Source organism: Scomber scombrus, chromosome 6 (assembly GCF_963691925.1).
Source record: "Scomber scombrus chromosome 6, fScoSco1.1, whole genome shotgun sequence".
NCBI lineage: Eukaryota > Metazoa > Chordata > Actinopteri > Scombriformes > Scombridae > Scomber > Scomber scombrus.
The window spans coordinates 25,565,057-25,583,007 of NC_084975.1; the positions used below are offsets into that span (position 1 = coordinate 25,565,057).

General features: G+C 39.6%; 1 long non-coding RNA gene across 1 annotated transcript in view; it reads right to left on the bottom strand.

Annotated features, from left to right (window-relative positions):
- Positions 1-15,516, bottom strand: part of LOC133981575 (uncharacterized) — a 94,714-nt gene extending 79,198 nt beyond the window's left edge. Inside the window, exon 1 of the long non-coding RNA XR_009925307.1 lies at positions 15,419-15,516. This is a non-coding gene — a long non-coding RNA (uncharacterized LOC133981575). The remainder of the gene's footprint in view (positions 1-15,418) is intronic.
- Positions 15,517-17,951: the final 2,435 nt, after the last annotated feature.

Below are 17,951 nucleotides of genomic sequence, written 5' to 3' on the forward strand. Positions count from 1 at the left end.
TCCAGACAACACACACACACTCTCTCTCAGACACACACACACATACACACACACACACACACACACACACACACACACACACTGTGAAAATGCTCTATGCCCTCTCTATTGGCGCTGCTACTAACTCTTGCTGTGTGTTATCAGAGTATCTGAATAAACAACTGTAACATCCACATGGGCCAAGTTGGCCCTCTCTCCCTCTGTGACACACAGAAAACAATGAACAATACTTGTTCTCTTGCTCGTGCACTAATGTTTAACATGTTCAAAATTGCTTGTAACATTTTACATATGGACTGTGTTAGTGCTTACACTGTAACACTCTTATTGTCTTCAACGAGTCTGCCTAATCCACCTTTATGGTTGTCCTCACCCTAAGCATTTAATCATCTTCACTTTCAAAATCTACCATAGAAAAGATGGATGAGGACAATATTGCACAATTGAAGGCAAACTACTTTTAGCTGAATTTGATTTACTGAGATTCTACTTCTCTCCATCAATGTGTACCTTCTGACACCACCATCTTCAGCCCCAGATAGAAACCTGAAGAAAAACCTGAAGTTGTTATGAGAAATGCACCATAGGGACAACAGAGTGGAATATTTGCCTGAAACTACTGTTTCCTCTAGCTCAAAAGATCTGACATCTTTTAAATTTAAAAATCAAGCTGCATCAAATGCATATCCCTCTACAACCTTATCCATCATTTCTGTTTTATACCACATAAGTCCCTAGAAGGACACAACTGATTTCTAGATGTCATTCAGTATCGTAAATCATCACATAGACTCGTTCATGGAGTTGTACAGTACCTCAGTAAAGGGTTACTATGGCAAAAGGATCCAGAAAATGATTAGCATAACTAGGATACTTCTTTGGGCTATTTAGCACTGCATATTACGCATGGCACTGATGGGAAAGAAGCTGAAATATTTGCTGAGTGGCTGTTTTGCTCATGGAGGAGAAACTCATTTTAAAGTTTTCCATCTCACTATTGTCTTTGTATCCTCGAAAACACAACTAGCGCAGTAATATTCAAGAAGACCGAAATGTATGCATGAGCTTATATACTGGAATGTATACAAACATAGACATAGAAACACACAAGCACTCTGCATCGAGACCTCGAGCTGCCGGTCTGGAGCATCAATCGGCTCTCTGTTCGTTCTCCTCACCCCTACTAGCTTCTACTCCCATCTTCCACCACCACCAGCATCCACACCACATAATTTGTCATAGGACAGCGCAACAACCTTAAAACAGACAAGTAGCAGGTTTAAATTAAAATCAGGTACATGCTCTTTCGATTATATACTGAACAGTCTGGGTCTCACTAGATTCCATACTTAGTGTTCCCTTGGGAAAGTTGCTGAATAGGGGGCAAAGTGGGAAGGTCACTGGCTGCCTCAAACTCTCGTCATGGAGTAAATTCTTAACATTTCTCATGAGATGAAATACCTTGATTGCCAATGTTGCAAGCAAACAGTAGCTACCAAATAGATTGGGGTGCATTAATCAGGGACACAAGACCACAAAAATGGAACAGAAGATAAAGAAGCGGTCTCATGGTTCTGGGAAGGGTACGACAAAAGCTTGGAACAATTTCTGTCAATATATCTTTAAGCAAGACAATTAACTATTCTAACTATTTTGTTAAAGCTCCTATGAGCTCAAAAGAAGACTGCACAGCTCTAAGGTGTGTGGGACTGCCTGGGTATAAAAGTGGGCAATTTCTGGTAAGTGGTTCTGTGAGCTGTTTCCTTGGATAAATAAAGGACATGAAACATCTCTGTGTTCTTGGAACCATGATGAAAAGTGCCAAGCAAGGAAAGACAATTAGAACAATCAACTAAAGAGGGGGGACATTATGCAGGAACAAGAGGTTGAAAAGGGTATTTCTTGTTCAGCTTCATCTGACAAACTCAACTGTAGGTCAAAAGCTTGACAAGATGGCCCAAACATATAAAACAAAAGGCAAAGGGAAAAGAATGAAAGAATTCCACAAAGACAGAGAGTCCGGGGAGAAAGTTTGCCTTGTTTCCCAAAGAGATGTTCTGGCATGTCAGTGATCACAGACCGCCTTCCAGCATTAAGTGACTCTGAATAGCAGCGAGAGGACAACCAGAGGACAGAACAACAAGATTGCTGGACCAGAGCAGGGTGAGTAGTGCTGGCGGGGCCAGCGTATTGTTGTGGGAGCCGAGCAGGAGGCTATCACAGCCTGGGGCCAGCGCTAGCCACGTGCTCCTCACCGAAGCCCGCATGAATTATTACATTTCATTCTGTTATCTTTCATCATGGTTCATTACAGACAGACAATTGAGCTTCAAGAGAAGCATCACGCTCTGGGGTCCCCCCAGATGCCCTCAGAAAGAGAGAGAGAGAGAGCGAGAAAGAGAGAGAGAGTGTCAGGGAGAGAGAGCAAGAGAGAGAGAGAAACCCTGCACTCGCCACTGAAAAGGATGGAGGAGGATGGACAAAAACACATTGTCCATGGATTTAAAAAGGAGGCTTATGGCTGCTATGAAAAAAGAAATGTGCTTTTCGAAGAAGAAGAGAAGAATGAATCTGCCCGCTGATGCACACTCAATGAGATGTACGCTAGTGGAGCCATAGAAAAGAGGAGAGAATTGAAAGGGATGGAATCTGAGGCAAATGACACTCGAGCGTTTTGAAAATAACTGACAGCTGCACAATAGGACACCAAAACAGATTGCAATCTGCCCATAGATGGATGAAAAGACAGGGACTTGAATAGAAGTGCGACCAAATACATACAGAGATACTGTCCATTCATAGCAGAAGTGGATAAATAGACAGCCGTGAAAATGGACATGAAAGGTGAGGTTTTGCTCTGATAAATGAACCAAACAAAGAGACAACTACAAAGAATTTGTGAGACAATTAGGCTGCCTCGTTTAAAGTACAAGGGTGCCACAAGTATGCCTTGAGAAAATGTATTTACTAGAGAGTCTTAATGTATACAAAAACCTTCAGATTCAATAAAAACTTTACATTGTTATCAATTTAACATTGAAAATATGCGTCCAGTACGAAAAAACTGATATTGTTGGACTATAGCTGAGTACAGATTTGTCCGAATCAACGACGTATCCCTGGACGGATCGGCTATAACCATCTAGGAGCATGTGTGCATTTGTATAATCACTGTATCTTCTTGACACTTTATTGTATGCATCTGTGTGTATGTGTGTGTGTGTCCCTAATGCATTTGTGTGTGTGTGTGTGTGTGTGTGTGTGTGTGTGTGTGTGTGTGTGTGTGTGTGTGTGTGTGTGTAGAGAGGTGAGTATCAGAACACACTCCTCTTGTCACTCGCTGTTCGCTGCATAACACAGACATTTTCCATTCTGTCAGCGCAAGCAGCGAGCACACTGGCTCCTTCTAAACTCAGCCGCCACTTCATTAAATGACTTCAGACTCTTGGCAGAGTCAGTGGGAAAAGTCTATATTAACTGTGTGTGAGATCCACGGGGTGACCAACAAAGGCCATAGTTGTTCCTCTATGCTGCTTGCTGCTCGGGGGAATTCTGGGGCCTATCGGGGTACCCCTCCGCTGGGCCCTGTGCCCCATTTGTGTTTCACAAATGCTCTTGCTTCTTCTTCTTCCTTCTCTTCTTCTTCTCTCTCTCAGACCTCACATACATACACCCGGACACAAATAAACACACAAGGATGCACACCAGGGTCACATAAAGCTTTGCTGACCTTTGCCCTACTTTCCAGGAAATGGTGAGTTAGTGTAAATGAATGAGTGTAGGGGTAGATCCAGCTGGTGGGGCAAAGTTTTGACATCACTGTACATGGTGCAAGATTGAGCCCAAGTTATGAGTTGCACTGTGGAGTAGAAAGGGGGCGAAATGAAGGGGACTGTATGTGTTTAGACTGGAGAATGAAGCAGAAGGATAGGGTCTCGTCTCACAGTCCAGTGCGATGGCTGGCTCCTTTGTTTACAGCAGGTTCAGATGGAGAGAGGCAGCCTGATAGTACCTAATGGGCAGGAGGAGAAACTGGCGGCTGAATCAAACATTTGCTGTTGCTCAGCCAGGTCAAGCCGCTAGGACATTTGGGAGCAGATAAGAATAACAGCCAGTGTATCAGCCACCATAGTACTCGGTGCTTGTGTATTTTATAATGTGAAGTGAGAAATAAAGTTTTGTAAGCAAAAATTCCAGCCAGAGCACAGGAGTAGTACGGTAGTTCAAAGCTAAATCAGGAAGTTAACAACAGACAATGGGCCAGATGCAAGAATATGTTCGTATTTTCTTCTTAAATCTGTCGTTCTTTTTTCGTGAGGTGGAATTTACGAGTGTGCCACGTCGGATTCACCAAACACTCGTATCACCAGGAAACAGTCGTAAATGACATTCGTAAACATGATGAATCCCACCTGTTCTAAATGAACGCGCGTTCCCGAGAATAGTAAATTAACATGAATGACGCCCCCAAAATACCATATAAGGTCAGACTTCTGGCAGGTTGTAGAGAAGCTCCATTCATGAATATGGCACTAAAGACTAGAAGAAGAACTTTATGAGCTCTCAGACTGAGGTCCCGCTCTCAGAAATAGATCAACAGAAACACAGATTATTATTTAGTGCTAGTGGTGGAATTAAAGGTCCTGAGAAAGACAAAGAATGAGGAAAAATGACCCGTGCTGTGAACGCTGTCTCAGCTGTTGCGCGCACCGTCATAGAAATAAAAACAAAAATTATTTAACATGAATTAGATGCCAAAAACATCTGGATAGGGATGTCATCAGCCATGGAGCTAAACTATAACTTCGATCACCAATATTTCAATTAAATTAATAAAAGTAATTAATAGTCAGTTTGCATTATGGAAAAGTAACTGTGGACAAGTCGCTTTGTAGTTTCAGCCACTAATATTTATATTGTAAGCTTGCATTATATCATAGTTTCAATTTCCAATTCAAATGACTGATATATCCACCTAAATTGTTAAATAGCCTACTTCTTAATACTAAATAGCCTAATACTTTTGCAAACAGAGTAATGTCATCATGATTATGGATTCAGAAGTGCAATTTAATGAACGGGACATTGTATACACTTGCCCATTGCCTACATCCCCTGTAGTTCACACCCATTACCCAGGGTGTGAACTACAGGGGAGCCCCCTTTCTGCAGAGGGGTCTCTAAAATACTGACAATATAATATACGCTCAGCCTGCGATTCGACATTAGTAATTTATGTGGTAGTCAGCATACAGTGATGTTAAAAAGAAATATCCAAGTCAGTTGACTCTGAAGACCAGAGGCAGTGGCGTCTTCTACCACAATTGTTATGTTGGTGACAACCACTGATGTTACACTTGCTGCAGGACTGCTGTCAGCACAGACCTGCTAACACCCGGGATGACAACGCAGGACAAGCCGGCAGAAGAAGTTGGAGATAGGGGTAACAGATCAACAGCTCTACCTCTCTGTGTATTTCGTACCTAAGAGAAAATCCAAAATACGAGACAATCTGTGAATGCGGCAAATCCTCATAAATCACCCGTACGCATGGTTTAAGAACGAATCTGTGCGTACGAGTGGTTCTTGCACCTGGCCCAATGTGTTTTGTTTTGTTTTTTACTGCTTTTGTTTTCTCTTTTGAATACATGTGACTAACCTAGTGGTCTGTTTACAGCCTATCTGATCATCTGACAGTGATCATTTCCTTGCTGGATCCATTTTTAGTTATGTTGCCCTGTTCCAACATCCTAACAGTTACTTTGGTGAGTACAATGTTATCATGACTGACAGAGCCAATGGCCAGAGGTATGAAGGTAAACCCAAATTTAGAATGACGACATACACCCTACTATATGTCTACTGACTGATTGTGTCTGAGTGTATACACTTACACTTACATGTTATAATCCTGCATCATACATGCAAGTGAAAATTAAATTGCTGCAAATGTGAAGAATGTGGCTGCACCTGAGTGAGTGAAATACATGTATTTGCTAAGATCCCACGCTAAAGACTGAATCTTTTATCTCTCATATTTTTCTTTTGAAGAAAAGACATTCAAGTATCAGGTGTCAGGTCATAGCCTATCAGCTGTGACTTTGCTGATGGATGTTTGTGTGCTCTCTGTAAGCTGGTGTCTGCTCAGCTAAATATTATGAAGGAGGAACCTCCAAAACACTACTGTACACTACTGTACGATCACGAATAGCCTGAATATTCTTACATTATCAGTACATATACACTATCAGGTACGTCTTTTCTGGTAAAAATATCCAGCTGACAGTGTATCATATCATATCATATCATATCATATCCCTTAAAAAAATGGAACTGTAGAGCCTTGCTACCATATGTGTCATAAAAGACAATCACCAATTCCTGGAAACCGGAATACGTTGCAAAAAATAAATTGTATTGGCCTTGGATACTCATTATTAAAGGATTTCGATAGCGGTAAAAAAAAAAAAAAAAAAACACACACACAAAAGAAACTTGATCAGGATATCCTTACATTAAACTAATAAAACAATCAAAAAGGGCAAAACCAAAACAAACAAACTCTAGAAGTCTGAGTCTAATACAGACCATAACTACATACTACTACTCACCTTCATTACAGTTAGTACATTACTTTCACATCAATTACTTTCACTGGAAAACATTTAATGAGGAAAATGATGACAGAAATGACAGCTGTTCTTAAGAGGCACAGTAGAGTACTAGTCAAATGTGGAGTGTCCAGAGACAGTCAGACGAGCACCGAAGTGTGGGAAGAAGAGAAAAAGCATTTAGATGAATCCTGGTTTAACCACAACACATTATTACAGCACCGTACTGTGGTTTCACACCTGCAGACAAATAGAAAGACTGATGCAGATATGGGCCAAGATCTAATTCTATTTTATTTTTTCATTTCGATACACAAAAACCCACAAGCTCATGCAAACAGAAAAGGTGAAACCTCCAATAATCCACCAGATGTATATTGAGAAAGGTGCGAAACAGCAAACAAAAAGGAAAAGTGTCACCGTAGCAGACGCCACAGCTGCACAGTCAATAAGTTACATTGGCTTGATATGCATATTTGTGAGGGAACTGGTTCTGCTGTGACCTTCACCCATTTTGGTGGATTTATTTGTTCTAATTAAGCAGGCTAGGGCCACATGCCTTCACAAATTAAATAATGTGTCTTGATGTGACAAGTCGGAGGAAGAAAGGGCCAATTACCCTCTGAAAAAAGAGCTATTCCTCTCAAAATCGGGAGGTGAAGAGTCTGTCAGAGAGGGTTAACATTTCCACCCCCATGTAATGAAAGAATGCACATTAGGGTAACATCCATAAAAGCTGCCTATCTAGCAGTTGTTCTCACTATCTGTGCCAGGGCTGGTACAGATAGGCCTTCATGCCTTGCGTGCAAACTTCCAAGTACATGTATGTTTAGTCTACATCTACATTCACTTTAATGGACCATATGAACTATGTGCATTAAAGCTTCAGTATATGAAGTCTCAGTACACATTGTCTTATACCTATAATGTCACTCTCACTCTTCTTACACAGTGTGTCAACAACCAAGTCGAACTATCTGCTGTACTTGACAAAACAGACAAGATTTTATTTTGACATGTTTGTCCACCGATACAAACAAAACACAGATTTGAGGAAGAAATATACGGCCGGCCAACTAAACACAGCTTACAGCGCGACTCTGGGGTTGAAAATAGTCCACAATGTCTAGATCAACAGAGGCTGGAGCCGGCGGGGGCTCAGAGGTGGACTGAGGCAGCCCAGTGAGAGGCCTCCTCCGCCAGCCTGGATAAACACAGTTAGCAGGGGAACTCAGATTGTTTCTCCTCCTGTAATCCCACACACTGGAACCTCTGTGCATGTGCAGTGTAGTAATGAGAGTGAGTACGTGTTTATGTGCGAGGGCTTCAGAGGGCTGCGTGGGTGCGTACTTCTAAGTATGTAAGTTTGTGTGCTAGTGTGCATGGAGCGTGTTGGGGGATACATGGATGCACACAAGCGCAAGTGTGGCACTCCCTGCGCTGCTGTATTCATTCATAACTTTTTGTCGTTTAGTCCTCCTCTAACAACATGCTCCAAGGTTCCTTTGCATGTTTCGCTGACTGCCACACGCCAGCGCACATGTGATAATACAATTCAGACTGGAGTTCGTCAAAGTTCACCTTTCATTAGAAAGTCTTCGCGAGGGAAGTTTACTTTCAATTAAACGTGCCGCGAAAAACGTCTACACACGCATACACGCGGCCACTAACCTTCAAGTGACTCCCAAGCATCCTGAACCATCCGCCACATTACACAAGGAGATTCAGAGCACAAAATGAAGGAATAACACAGAGCAACAATATGGCTCAGTTCTTTTCACCATGGGGGTTTTACTCGGAGAAATGTTTGGAGTTTCAAAATACTACATCCTTCCTACAGTATATGAACATTCTGAATAGGGCTCTCTGTCTCTAATTGGCTCCTTTTACCTTTTTATCAGTGATGGCTTCTCTCTCTCTTTCTCCCTCCCTCTCTCTCTCCCCCTCTATCGTGCTCTGTCTCTCTTACAAACACACACATACAAGCACACACTGCATTCCCATCTAATCCACATCCATCCTCTCTGTGGAACACACTCTAGATTGGTTTTGCTTCTAGTATAAACTTCCAAGTTGAGGTCAGACTTTGGGGTCTATGAGGCCTACAGAAGACCATGTAGCTTGACTTCAAAGAGAAACAGGCCTAAGCAGGGAAGCTTGCTTGTTAGTCCTTTCTCTGCCCTTAAATGCACCTCTCACATCTCTTACTGTATGTGTCTGTTTCCCATTGTTATTGCCAGATAGTCAAGGCCGTGTTTGCTAGCTGCTGCATTCAAAATGTACTCTGACTTTTCTTGGAGATACTTTTCTGCACAAACTAATGTTGTTAGGTTTCTTTTCCTTTCCACTTTTCTTTAGACTGTAAACATCCTTTGTTGTCTCAGTTGTTGAGGCTATGCTGTGAGGACCTTGATGATATTTCTTGACTTTGTATAGAAATGTGTGGTACTAATCAATTGACAGGCACAGTTGGAACTACTTTAATGATAATTAATTCATTCAATGATTCCTCGATCTTATTTTGGCACTGGACAAAATGTGTCGGCAACACAACGTTTTTAAGAGTTTGCCAAGACAAGATGATGAAGATCATCAATTATATCTAATCGACTTTTTTTGAGCAAAGTTCTTTTATGGCTGCTTGTATTCAGACCTGTATTTAACATTTGACATTTAACATTTAAGAACTTTGGCTTTTTTGTTTCATGAAAAGAAGGATCTTGTAGAAAAAGTAGTTTGTACTTCTTAAAAGTAATATAATGAAAAAGTCTCATACCCAGACACTCTAATATCCAACACTTTCAAATGATTGCCAGCTGTGACAATTACATAGAGACATCTTTCATTGCAGTGTGAATTACCTTCAGAGATCCTCTTTTTTGTTTAATTTTATAACTGAAGCTGATGGATCCTCTACAACCATGTACTGTACTACCACGTCACAGTGAGGTCATGTTTTTTGACTGAGTGCAGCTTGAAATGTTCAGGTTCAATTTCATCAGCATGACTTTTCTGCTACCTAGTGGTGATGTGTGAGAATAACAACTGTGGGTATCATTCATATTAAAAGGCAAGGCCAATGTTTTCTAACACTGTGTTCATGTATATACACAGTGTATATGTAAGTGCATATGAGAATTTATCAAATGTTTGCTATTTTATTGAAGCATTAATAAAATACTGTGTAGTAATGTGTTATTCATTCATCTACTGTATGCCAGCGCCTTTCACTTAATCAGAAAAATGTGCCTGATACACATCAATGACGAAACACAGACATCTCAATTGGAATTTTTCCCACACCCTGAGCTATTAATCTCAATTAAGATATGAAAGAAAATGGTTGTGATAAAGTGTTACAAATGTTAATATAACATACTATTATTTTTAAAAAATAGACGTGTTTTATAGTCAAACCTAACATAACTTTAATCACTAAAAACAGAATTAAGTCATGGAAATGTAGAAAACTCTTAAAAATACAACTTTTACTTAACAGAATAATCAATCAACCTACTTTTATAAGCCAATAAGCATCAAGTTGTTACAATGTTGTTTTGACAGTCGGACAAATGTGCCTTATTATAATAATCATGATTCTGATTACATGATTATTAATCATAATCATGACCATAAATACACATTACATATTCACCAAGAGGGAGTACTGCCTATTACATCAAGTTATACTCATCTAATGCTGTTTATAGATGACGTGACTCGTCCTGACCACTGGAGGTCAGAGTTTTACCACCTATGAACTAAACCCTGATGAAAAATCATTGCAACATTCAATTACACTATGTTCTCTGGAGTCAACAAACTGAGAAAATCAGAATCAACATTCAAACAGCTCAAGGGGAAGCTTAATACAGCTTCTTCTGCAATTAAATTAAAAGCCGCCAATGTGCCAGGGCCATTTCTTTTCCTTTTTTGGAGACTTTTATTGTTTTGGGAGACTTTTATTGTTTTGGGACCCTGATCAAATAAACAGAAACCATAAAACAGAGTAGTCAAAGTAGAAGGGATATAAATGATAATGTGCTGCTAAAAATACAAAAACGTATTAGTCATTTATCTAGTCTTAATATCCTATTTTTGGAAGAAAAACAAAATTACCAAGAAAACTATTATGACCTGTTTCTAGAAAGTCTGAAACAAGAAACACGTTTGAAACTGATGATTATATGACCTTCTTTAAAAAAAAAAAAAAGAAAGAAAAAAGGGCTATATGACTTTCTAAAAAGAGTGCACCTTTTACAGTGCGTGTTTGTGTCTGTGCACTTGAGTATCTATGTGTACTCTATCTAACGGATGTTGAGATCCATAACAAGATAAGTTAAAAGTTTTGAAAGAAGTGTTCTAGAGAAGTGGCACAGTCTACAGAAAAAAAAAGTTTACCTCGGAGACTCAGTGACACAACAACTCTGACAGTACCTTTGGGAAATGCGTTGACATAACTTGACGTATATGCACTCAGGGGAATTTTCAACACCGCAACTTTGCAATGTCAGCAGCTGATATGCTACCTATTAGAGCGACACACACCTAAAAAAGCTGTGATGTCTGCCTTACTGTACAGACTACCAAAAAAAAGACTTTCTGTACCACTGACCACAAAAAAAAAGAGAAGAAAAAAGTTCTGTTTCTACCTCACTGATCACTTTACGCACACGATAAGCTTCAGCTAGCAAGGCAAACACACACATTGTGCTGCTTTTCATAATGCAAAGCTCTGAATTAGAGTAAACAAGTGCAGTCGGTAAAAAATACACAGCAACAAATCTGTGATTAAGTCGATGCATCACAGTGTGAAGGGACCAAGCTTTTTCTTCTGGTTGACATTTGTGGAGTCAAACATTCACACATTTTTGCAGAAGTTGTGTTAGTTGCAAATTGATCAACACCTACTGTGTGTAAAATTGCTGCAAATTGTGTTTGTGCTATTGTGGCTTTAATAAACAGAATGTAAAAAAACAACTGAAGGCTCCTTGCTGAAAATGTTACAGAAGATGAGCACAAATCAACACGCAAACAGCAAAAAAACAAACATACAATTGACTGTAATATAACACGCGGACAGCTCATTGGACACGGATGCTTTTATGCGTGGCTGTAACTGCATTCCTACAGTATGTAAGCTGACATAATCTGCAACGCCAAGAAAGGATGTTCTTCCTGCAGAGCAGCTGCGAAATCTCAGTTGATCCTGGACCATTTCTATAGTGTATACATCCATGCACACAATCTGACACTGCTCTGCCTCCTCCTCCTCCTCTTAGTGCTGCTGCTGCCATGACAATGTGCCAGCAGCAGTCATCCATTAAAAAACTGCTTCATTTTCAACTGTTCCTCTCATAGACTGACATATATGTTTATTCAGCACCGCCTGTATTTTTTATCTTAAACTCTAGGAGGACTATCCCGCAAACCAAATCCTTAATGAAGCTGATGGGCTTGATTTTATTTTGTTTGGTAAGTCTTGGTTTTAAGCGGCAGCAAGACTGATTTTGTGGTAAAGAGAAAAAAAAGTCTTGATGTATCTGTAGTAGGATGTGAGAGATGAATGGAGCATTCCTACCAGACACTTTGCTTGAGTTTATGCAGAAAAATATACGGACGCTGAGAGAGATGACACAGCAGAATATGTAATTTCAAGTTACTCATAAGCGGAACCACAAAATCTCGTAACATAACTGTTGAGTAAGAACCGATGCTTATCACTTTAACTGTAAAAAAGTGGTTACTCTTCTTACAATCAACTACCTGGTCGCTCAAACACACACACACACACACACACAAACTGTTCCTTAACCCACAATTTTTCTGCCACAGAAAAACAGAAAGATGTTTACTTGCATGAATACACACTGCTGTGCTCTGTTCCTCTTTGTGTGAATTCATGTTCTCTGTTTGTGTAGTTTGTGTAACTCATGGCCATTTTTTTCCATCACAAGCACGTCTCATGACAATTCTGTGTCTGTGTAACAAGAACAACAGTAAACGAAACTCTGGCGTATTCTCGGCATTACTGCATTGTGCATTTAAAGCAATAAAACCACCAAAACACTGCGGTCTGACTGTCATTGCTGGCATGCGCCTTGTTTGTGTTAAGTATTGTGGCAGGAAGTGATGACGTCAGTGTGCTTCTCTATATGACAGTGTCTTGGTGATGAGTTAGAGCAGCACAACATGAAAACAAACAATTCTCATCTCACTGCAAGATGTCATCTCTACTTGACGCTGCAGACGTCCTTTTTCTCTTCTCTCTTTTTGGATCTTCCGCTGAATTCCAGCAGAGAAGAAAACTCGTTTCTCTGTAAATTTGTGGGCATAGTGTTCATGATCAGATACATATAGGAAAAGTTATTCTCTGAAAATCATTTCTGTCTTTATGTAACTGGAAATGAAACCATGCAAAGGCAAATTACTTCTTGCAGGCTGAGCTGTCTGTATAAGGTTTGAACACTCTGTTATTAGGATCAACTGAGCCTGTTGAGATGTGAGTGGGACAAAACTCCAAAACTAAGTGATATGAATATAGAAATGATTTGATACAGCAACTGCAGGGTCTATTACTCAACTCAAATTCATTATGAAACTGAGTTTCCTGGATAGCTTCAGACTACTTTGACTGTGTAGATGAGGAATGACTGACCAGTGATGGGTGTGCACATCCAGTCAGACACATGAAAGCTTGAGTGAAGAACACCACTTTTAATCATGTCTGTAATCATACACCTATTGAGACTTGCTAGACCACAATGAACAAAGTGTGAAGTGAGAGCTGGATTTTTACCATAAGATCTTCTTTTTTTTGGCTGCATATTTTCATTATTTTGGGCATGACAGGGCAGGCTTTGAGACTCAGCTAAACTTTGCAGTTCTCATCAGAGCAATAACTGAACCGTCAAAAATAATTTGCGTAAACTGCTCTCTCGATTTCACAACAGCAAACTACCTTATAAACAAAATAGGAAGGAGCTGTAGACAAATAATAATTATGAGGGTTTTTTTGCCAAATGTCAATATCACCAAAATAACCTGTTTGTGCAAATCTTTTCTCATCTGTTTTTGCATAGCTTTTCAGTGTATCTTTGTAAGTGACACTGTTCTTAATCATGGGACTTGAGTATAGAGGAAGCAGTTAAATAACTTTCATTACAGCCAATATGGCTTTAATTAATGCTGTTAAATCTAGCGGTTCACACTAATCAGAACTACTAACAGAGTCAGAAATACCAGTGAATGTTTTGTGCTCAAAGAACTTTTGGAGATGAGTAAAACCTTTGTGTAATTATGATAAAGTAGTAACTAGATTGTCATGTTCAAAACAGAAACCCACTTAAAAGAAATGCGTCACATTTACTGAGAAATGACAGCGAAGCAATTCATGATTGCATTGTATAAAAATACCACCCTAAAAGTCTCTGTCAAAACTTCGACTAAACTGCAGCCAATTCAGTTTCTCTGCCACTCTTGACAGGAAGCTTTTCCCTCCCCCTTCTTCCTCAACCCCTCCTCTGGCTCGGGTGGGCGTGCTGAGGGAACACAGAGCATGCAGATGTTGACTTTCCACAGCTTAAGTTGTGCCCACATCCGTTCAGAGTGAAGACTTTTGTAGCCTATAGAAGGCTCTTCACGCTAACCGTAAAAGAGCAGGCACTAAAATACAGCACACTGTCAGCACGGTACACTTATAGCACTGCTCAGAAGCATCAAGAACAGGCCAAACAGAAACTTCAACGTCTGTGAGTGACTGGAAGAGTTTGTGAGCACATAAGTGGGTGAAATTCCAAGGAATGTACAGTATGTACTATCCTAGAATGTCTTTGTTGTTTAAAACCACCACCATTAACAAGCTTTTGTTGAGCTTTTTAAAAACATAATTGAACACTTCAACATGAACACTCTCTCCTGTCAGTGTCATCCTGGTGAGCTGATGGATTGTGGCATTTTCTTGTCTCACAGGGTAGTGCTATTCTTGATACTCACACTAATCACCACTCTGACGTTTTCTGATACAAAGCTGTCTTACAACAGGTCCAACTTATTCAGTCGGTGGGAAAATGCAGAGTGATTTTCATTAAACTATGCTCCATCATTAGCCTGCTCAATTGAATTTCCTCAGGAAATCAACCTAAGCTACTACTCTCTACAGCTAATATTCAGCCTCAAAATGACTTCTAGGTAAAACAAGACAAGTAGACTGCTGACACATGGGGCAAATGTCAAGATAACCAAAAGATGTTTTGGCACTGTCAGAGTCACTACACGGCCACCAAGATGGAAACATCACCACACCCTTAAAGGTCTCTCATCTCATCTTCTATTAATACACTGTCGCTCAAACAGTCTATTGATTCTTTTCAGCGGTATAACAAACTCACTTAAAGCAAACTACGCAGTAAATTAACTCATCCTGTGTCTGTTTGGGTGCTCAATCTGTTACTACACTATAGGAATTGAACGTTTTACTGTATAGTTGCTATGACATTCGATACATTGAGGCATCCTCTACCGTAAACCTTAGAGTATACCGACGCTGTATTATCTACTTTTGCGTATTCTTGCTTTATAAAACTAACAGCTTACACGTTTTTCTACTTCACTCGTTACGCTACATGACAGCTGTTTTGCACCAGCGCCGCTACTACTACGAGTCACGAGAAGACACACACACACACACACACACTCCCACACTCTCACACGCACACACTCACTCAAACCGTCACACAACTGAAACACACAGTCGGCTACAATTTCCAAACTACCGTCCAAAACACTACTTTTTTTTTTTTACTCACCTACTTTGGCATTATTGGTTGACCTGGCTGCAGCACCGACGGCTCTTTTCATAGTAAATACAGCAGACGAGCTTTAAAACAACGTGTAAGAGTTGTTTACAAAGTTTCATCGTGGACTCCGATTGGTCTGTGTGTAGTTTAGTCGACGCCCCAAAACCTCGGTCACTGGGCTGAGTCTCAATAAACGCTGTTTCCTGAATTCGCTGCCTTTCTGTCGACTGTAAACACAGAAGGGTGCGAGCTGCCATAGACAATTAAGCAGGCTGATGTAGATCATTAGGAAGGCTAATACACAGTTATTTATTTATTTATTTTTATTTTATTCTTAATCAAATGATTGGTATCTTAAGCCAGTGGGCTCTCAAAATAGGTTCCATGGTCCCCCATCTTTTAGGGGGTTTCAGGGGGTCCCCAACAAAAAGGGGGTAGGTTATAATTTATTTTCGACATGAAAAGGTTTCAGGACTCCCGTATTAAGCTTTATCTTTGCAACTTCATGCAGAAATATATGAATGTATTCAATACATCCATGGCAATAGAAAAAGTTTTCCTTTTTTGGCTACTGTACGCCAGCGGTTTAATGTCAGGACCCACTAAGGCATGACTATAAATCTGAGGGTTGGCAAGATGGTTTTACGCCTTTTCTAGTCTTTGTTTATTGCTTATGAACAACAGTATCATTTTATAGCCCAGGCCAATAAAGAGTAAGCCCAAACAAAACAGCATTTTTGGTGGAAGTAGCCTCCACACATTGATATATGTAACTTGTGGTGAAGAGTCAATGATAGACAATGCTATGGTTTAAAGGGTCACAACACACAAGACTAAAACAGCTTACACCAAATAGAAAAACATACATAGGATATACATGACTTCATGGAATACACAAGTGAAACATGTTCATTTTACTTTAAAACTGAAACGATTAGGGTATCAATGAATGGATCCACAGAAAAATAATCAGCAACGATAATGTAGGCACTGCTCAAATCATTACTCAAGAAAAACACCAAACGTTTTCTAGTACTAGATTCTCATTTGAGGATTTGCTACTTTCTCCTCAAGATCATTGTTCTCACTTTAGAATATACAATTATCCAATTAATTCGGAAAATAATATGCAGATGAATCGATATTGGAAATAATTGTTGGTTGCAGCCCTACTTAACATGTTCAGTGAACTAGGATCATGCACATACCCTCCATGAAGTAGATCATTTGCCATGCTCTAATTCAAATGTATGCAGGAGTTATTCAGTCACAGCAGGCCATGCTAATAGTACTCATTAGTACTTATTTTGGCCTGTCTATTTATAATATCTTATGAAAATGAAACATAATGCAGCCTTATGCAGAGTGTTTGGAGCTGTCAAGTGAGCAACCACATATTCTGCTGCAAAATGAAACAGTACTGGGCTGTATGGAAGTACTGTATATCCCAGTGCTCACCACCTTTAGGCTGTCACAATCAGAGCTTGGAAAATGTAGTCTCTATGAATTAAACATGGTTACAATTATTTATTGTCTCATTGGATATTGCCTATATGACAATAAATCCATCTGAGGTTTACATGCTCGCCACTCTTTCTCAATCTCTCAGGCAGCATCAAACAAGACAAAGAGACACAAGAATTGCTGATTTCTAGGGATTACCTTTATAAGTTTGTTTGTGTTTATGGCATCTCATGTTTATTACATGAAAGAGCCTTTGAGCATATAATAAACTGCCATATTTGCATTTGATGGCTTCCAGTCTGATTTATTGTTGTACTTTGAGGGCTTTGCTGTTTGTGAATGTAAAACATCATACAATATCTTACTAATATATATTACATATAATATATATTAGTAAGATATTGTATGATGTTATGAATTAGTAATTAAATTAGGAGCTAGCAAGCATTGATTTAGGAAGTAGGGGTGGGATTCAATAAGTTTTGACTTAGTTCACTGTTTTCAGTGAGACCATTGTGCTTTCTTTTTTTATATATGTTGTTTTGTTTTTTTCTTGTTTTACACATTCGAAATAAAATAATGTAATCTAAAAAAAAAAGCAATTTCCTATATAAACCTTGAACATGTTCACATATAGAAATCATTTTTCTTTCACTTCTGAGGATTATAATTTCCTACTGTCACTTGGTGTCATACTGTACATGATCACGCGTTAATACACAGAGAAAAATCTTTAGGAGACACAGATTCTACAGTGGAATAAGTGGAAAATAGCAATGCTGATCACTTAACAGCTATTGTCTTGTATGGTAAGAACAGGATGGTCAATGTAGCAAAAGATGACCATGTTAAATTAAATAATGAACTGTAACTTGGCTGGTTTGTTCACCTGACGATGTCACATTAGAATTGTTGAGGTCACGGTAAGTAGCAACCCTGTCCTTGATGAAAAACCTTTCATGTAACAACAAAAAAGGTTTGTGAGAAACATATTGCTGCCTGCCAGTCTGTCACTGGGCTAACTCAGACTTCACACTTACAATCACACCTACCAATTTAGAGCAATTTAACACGTACA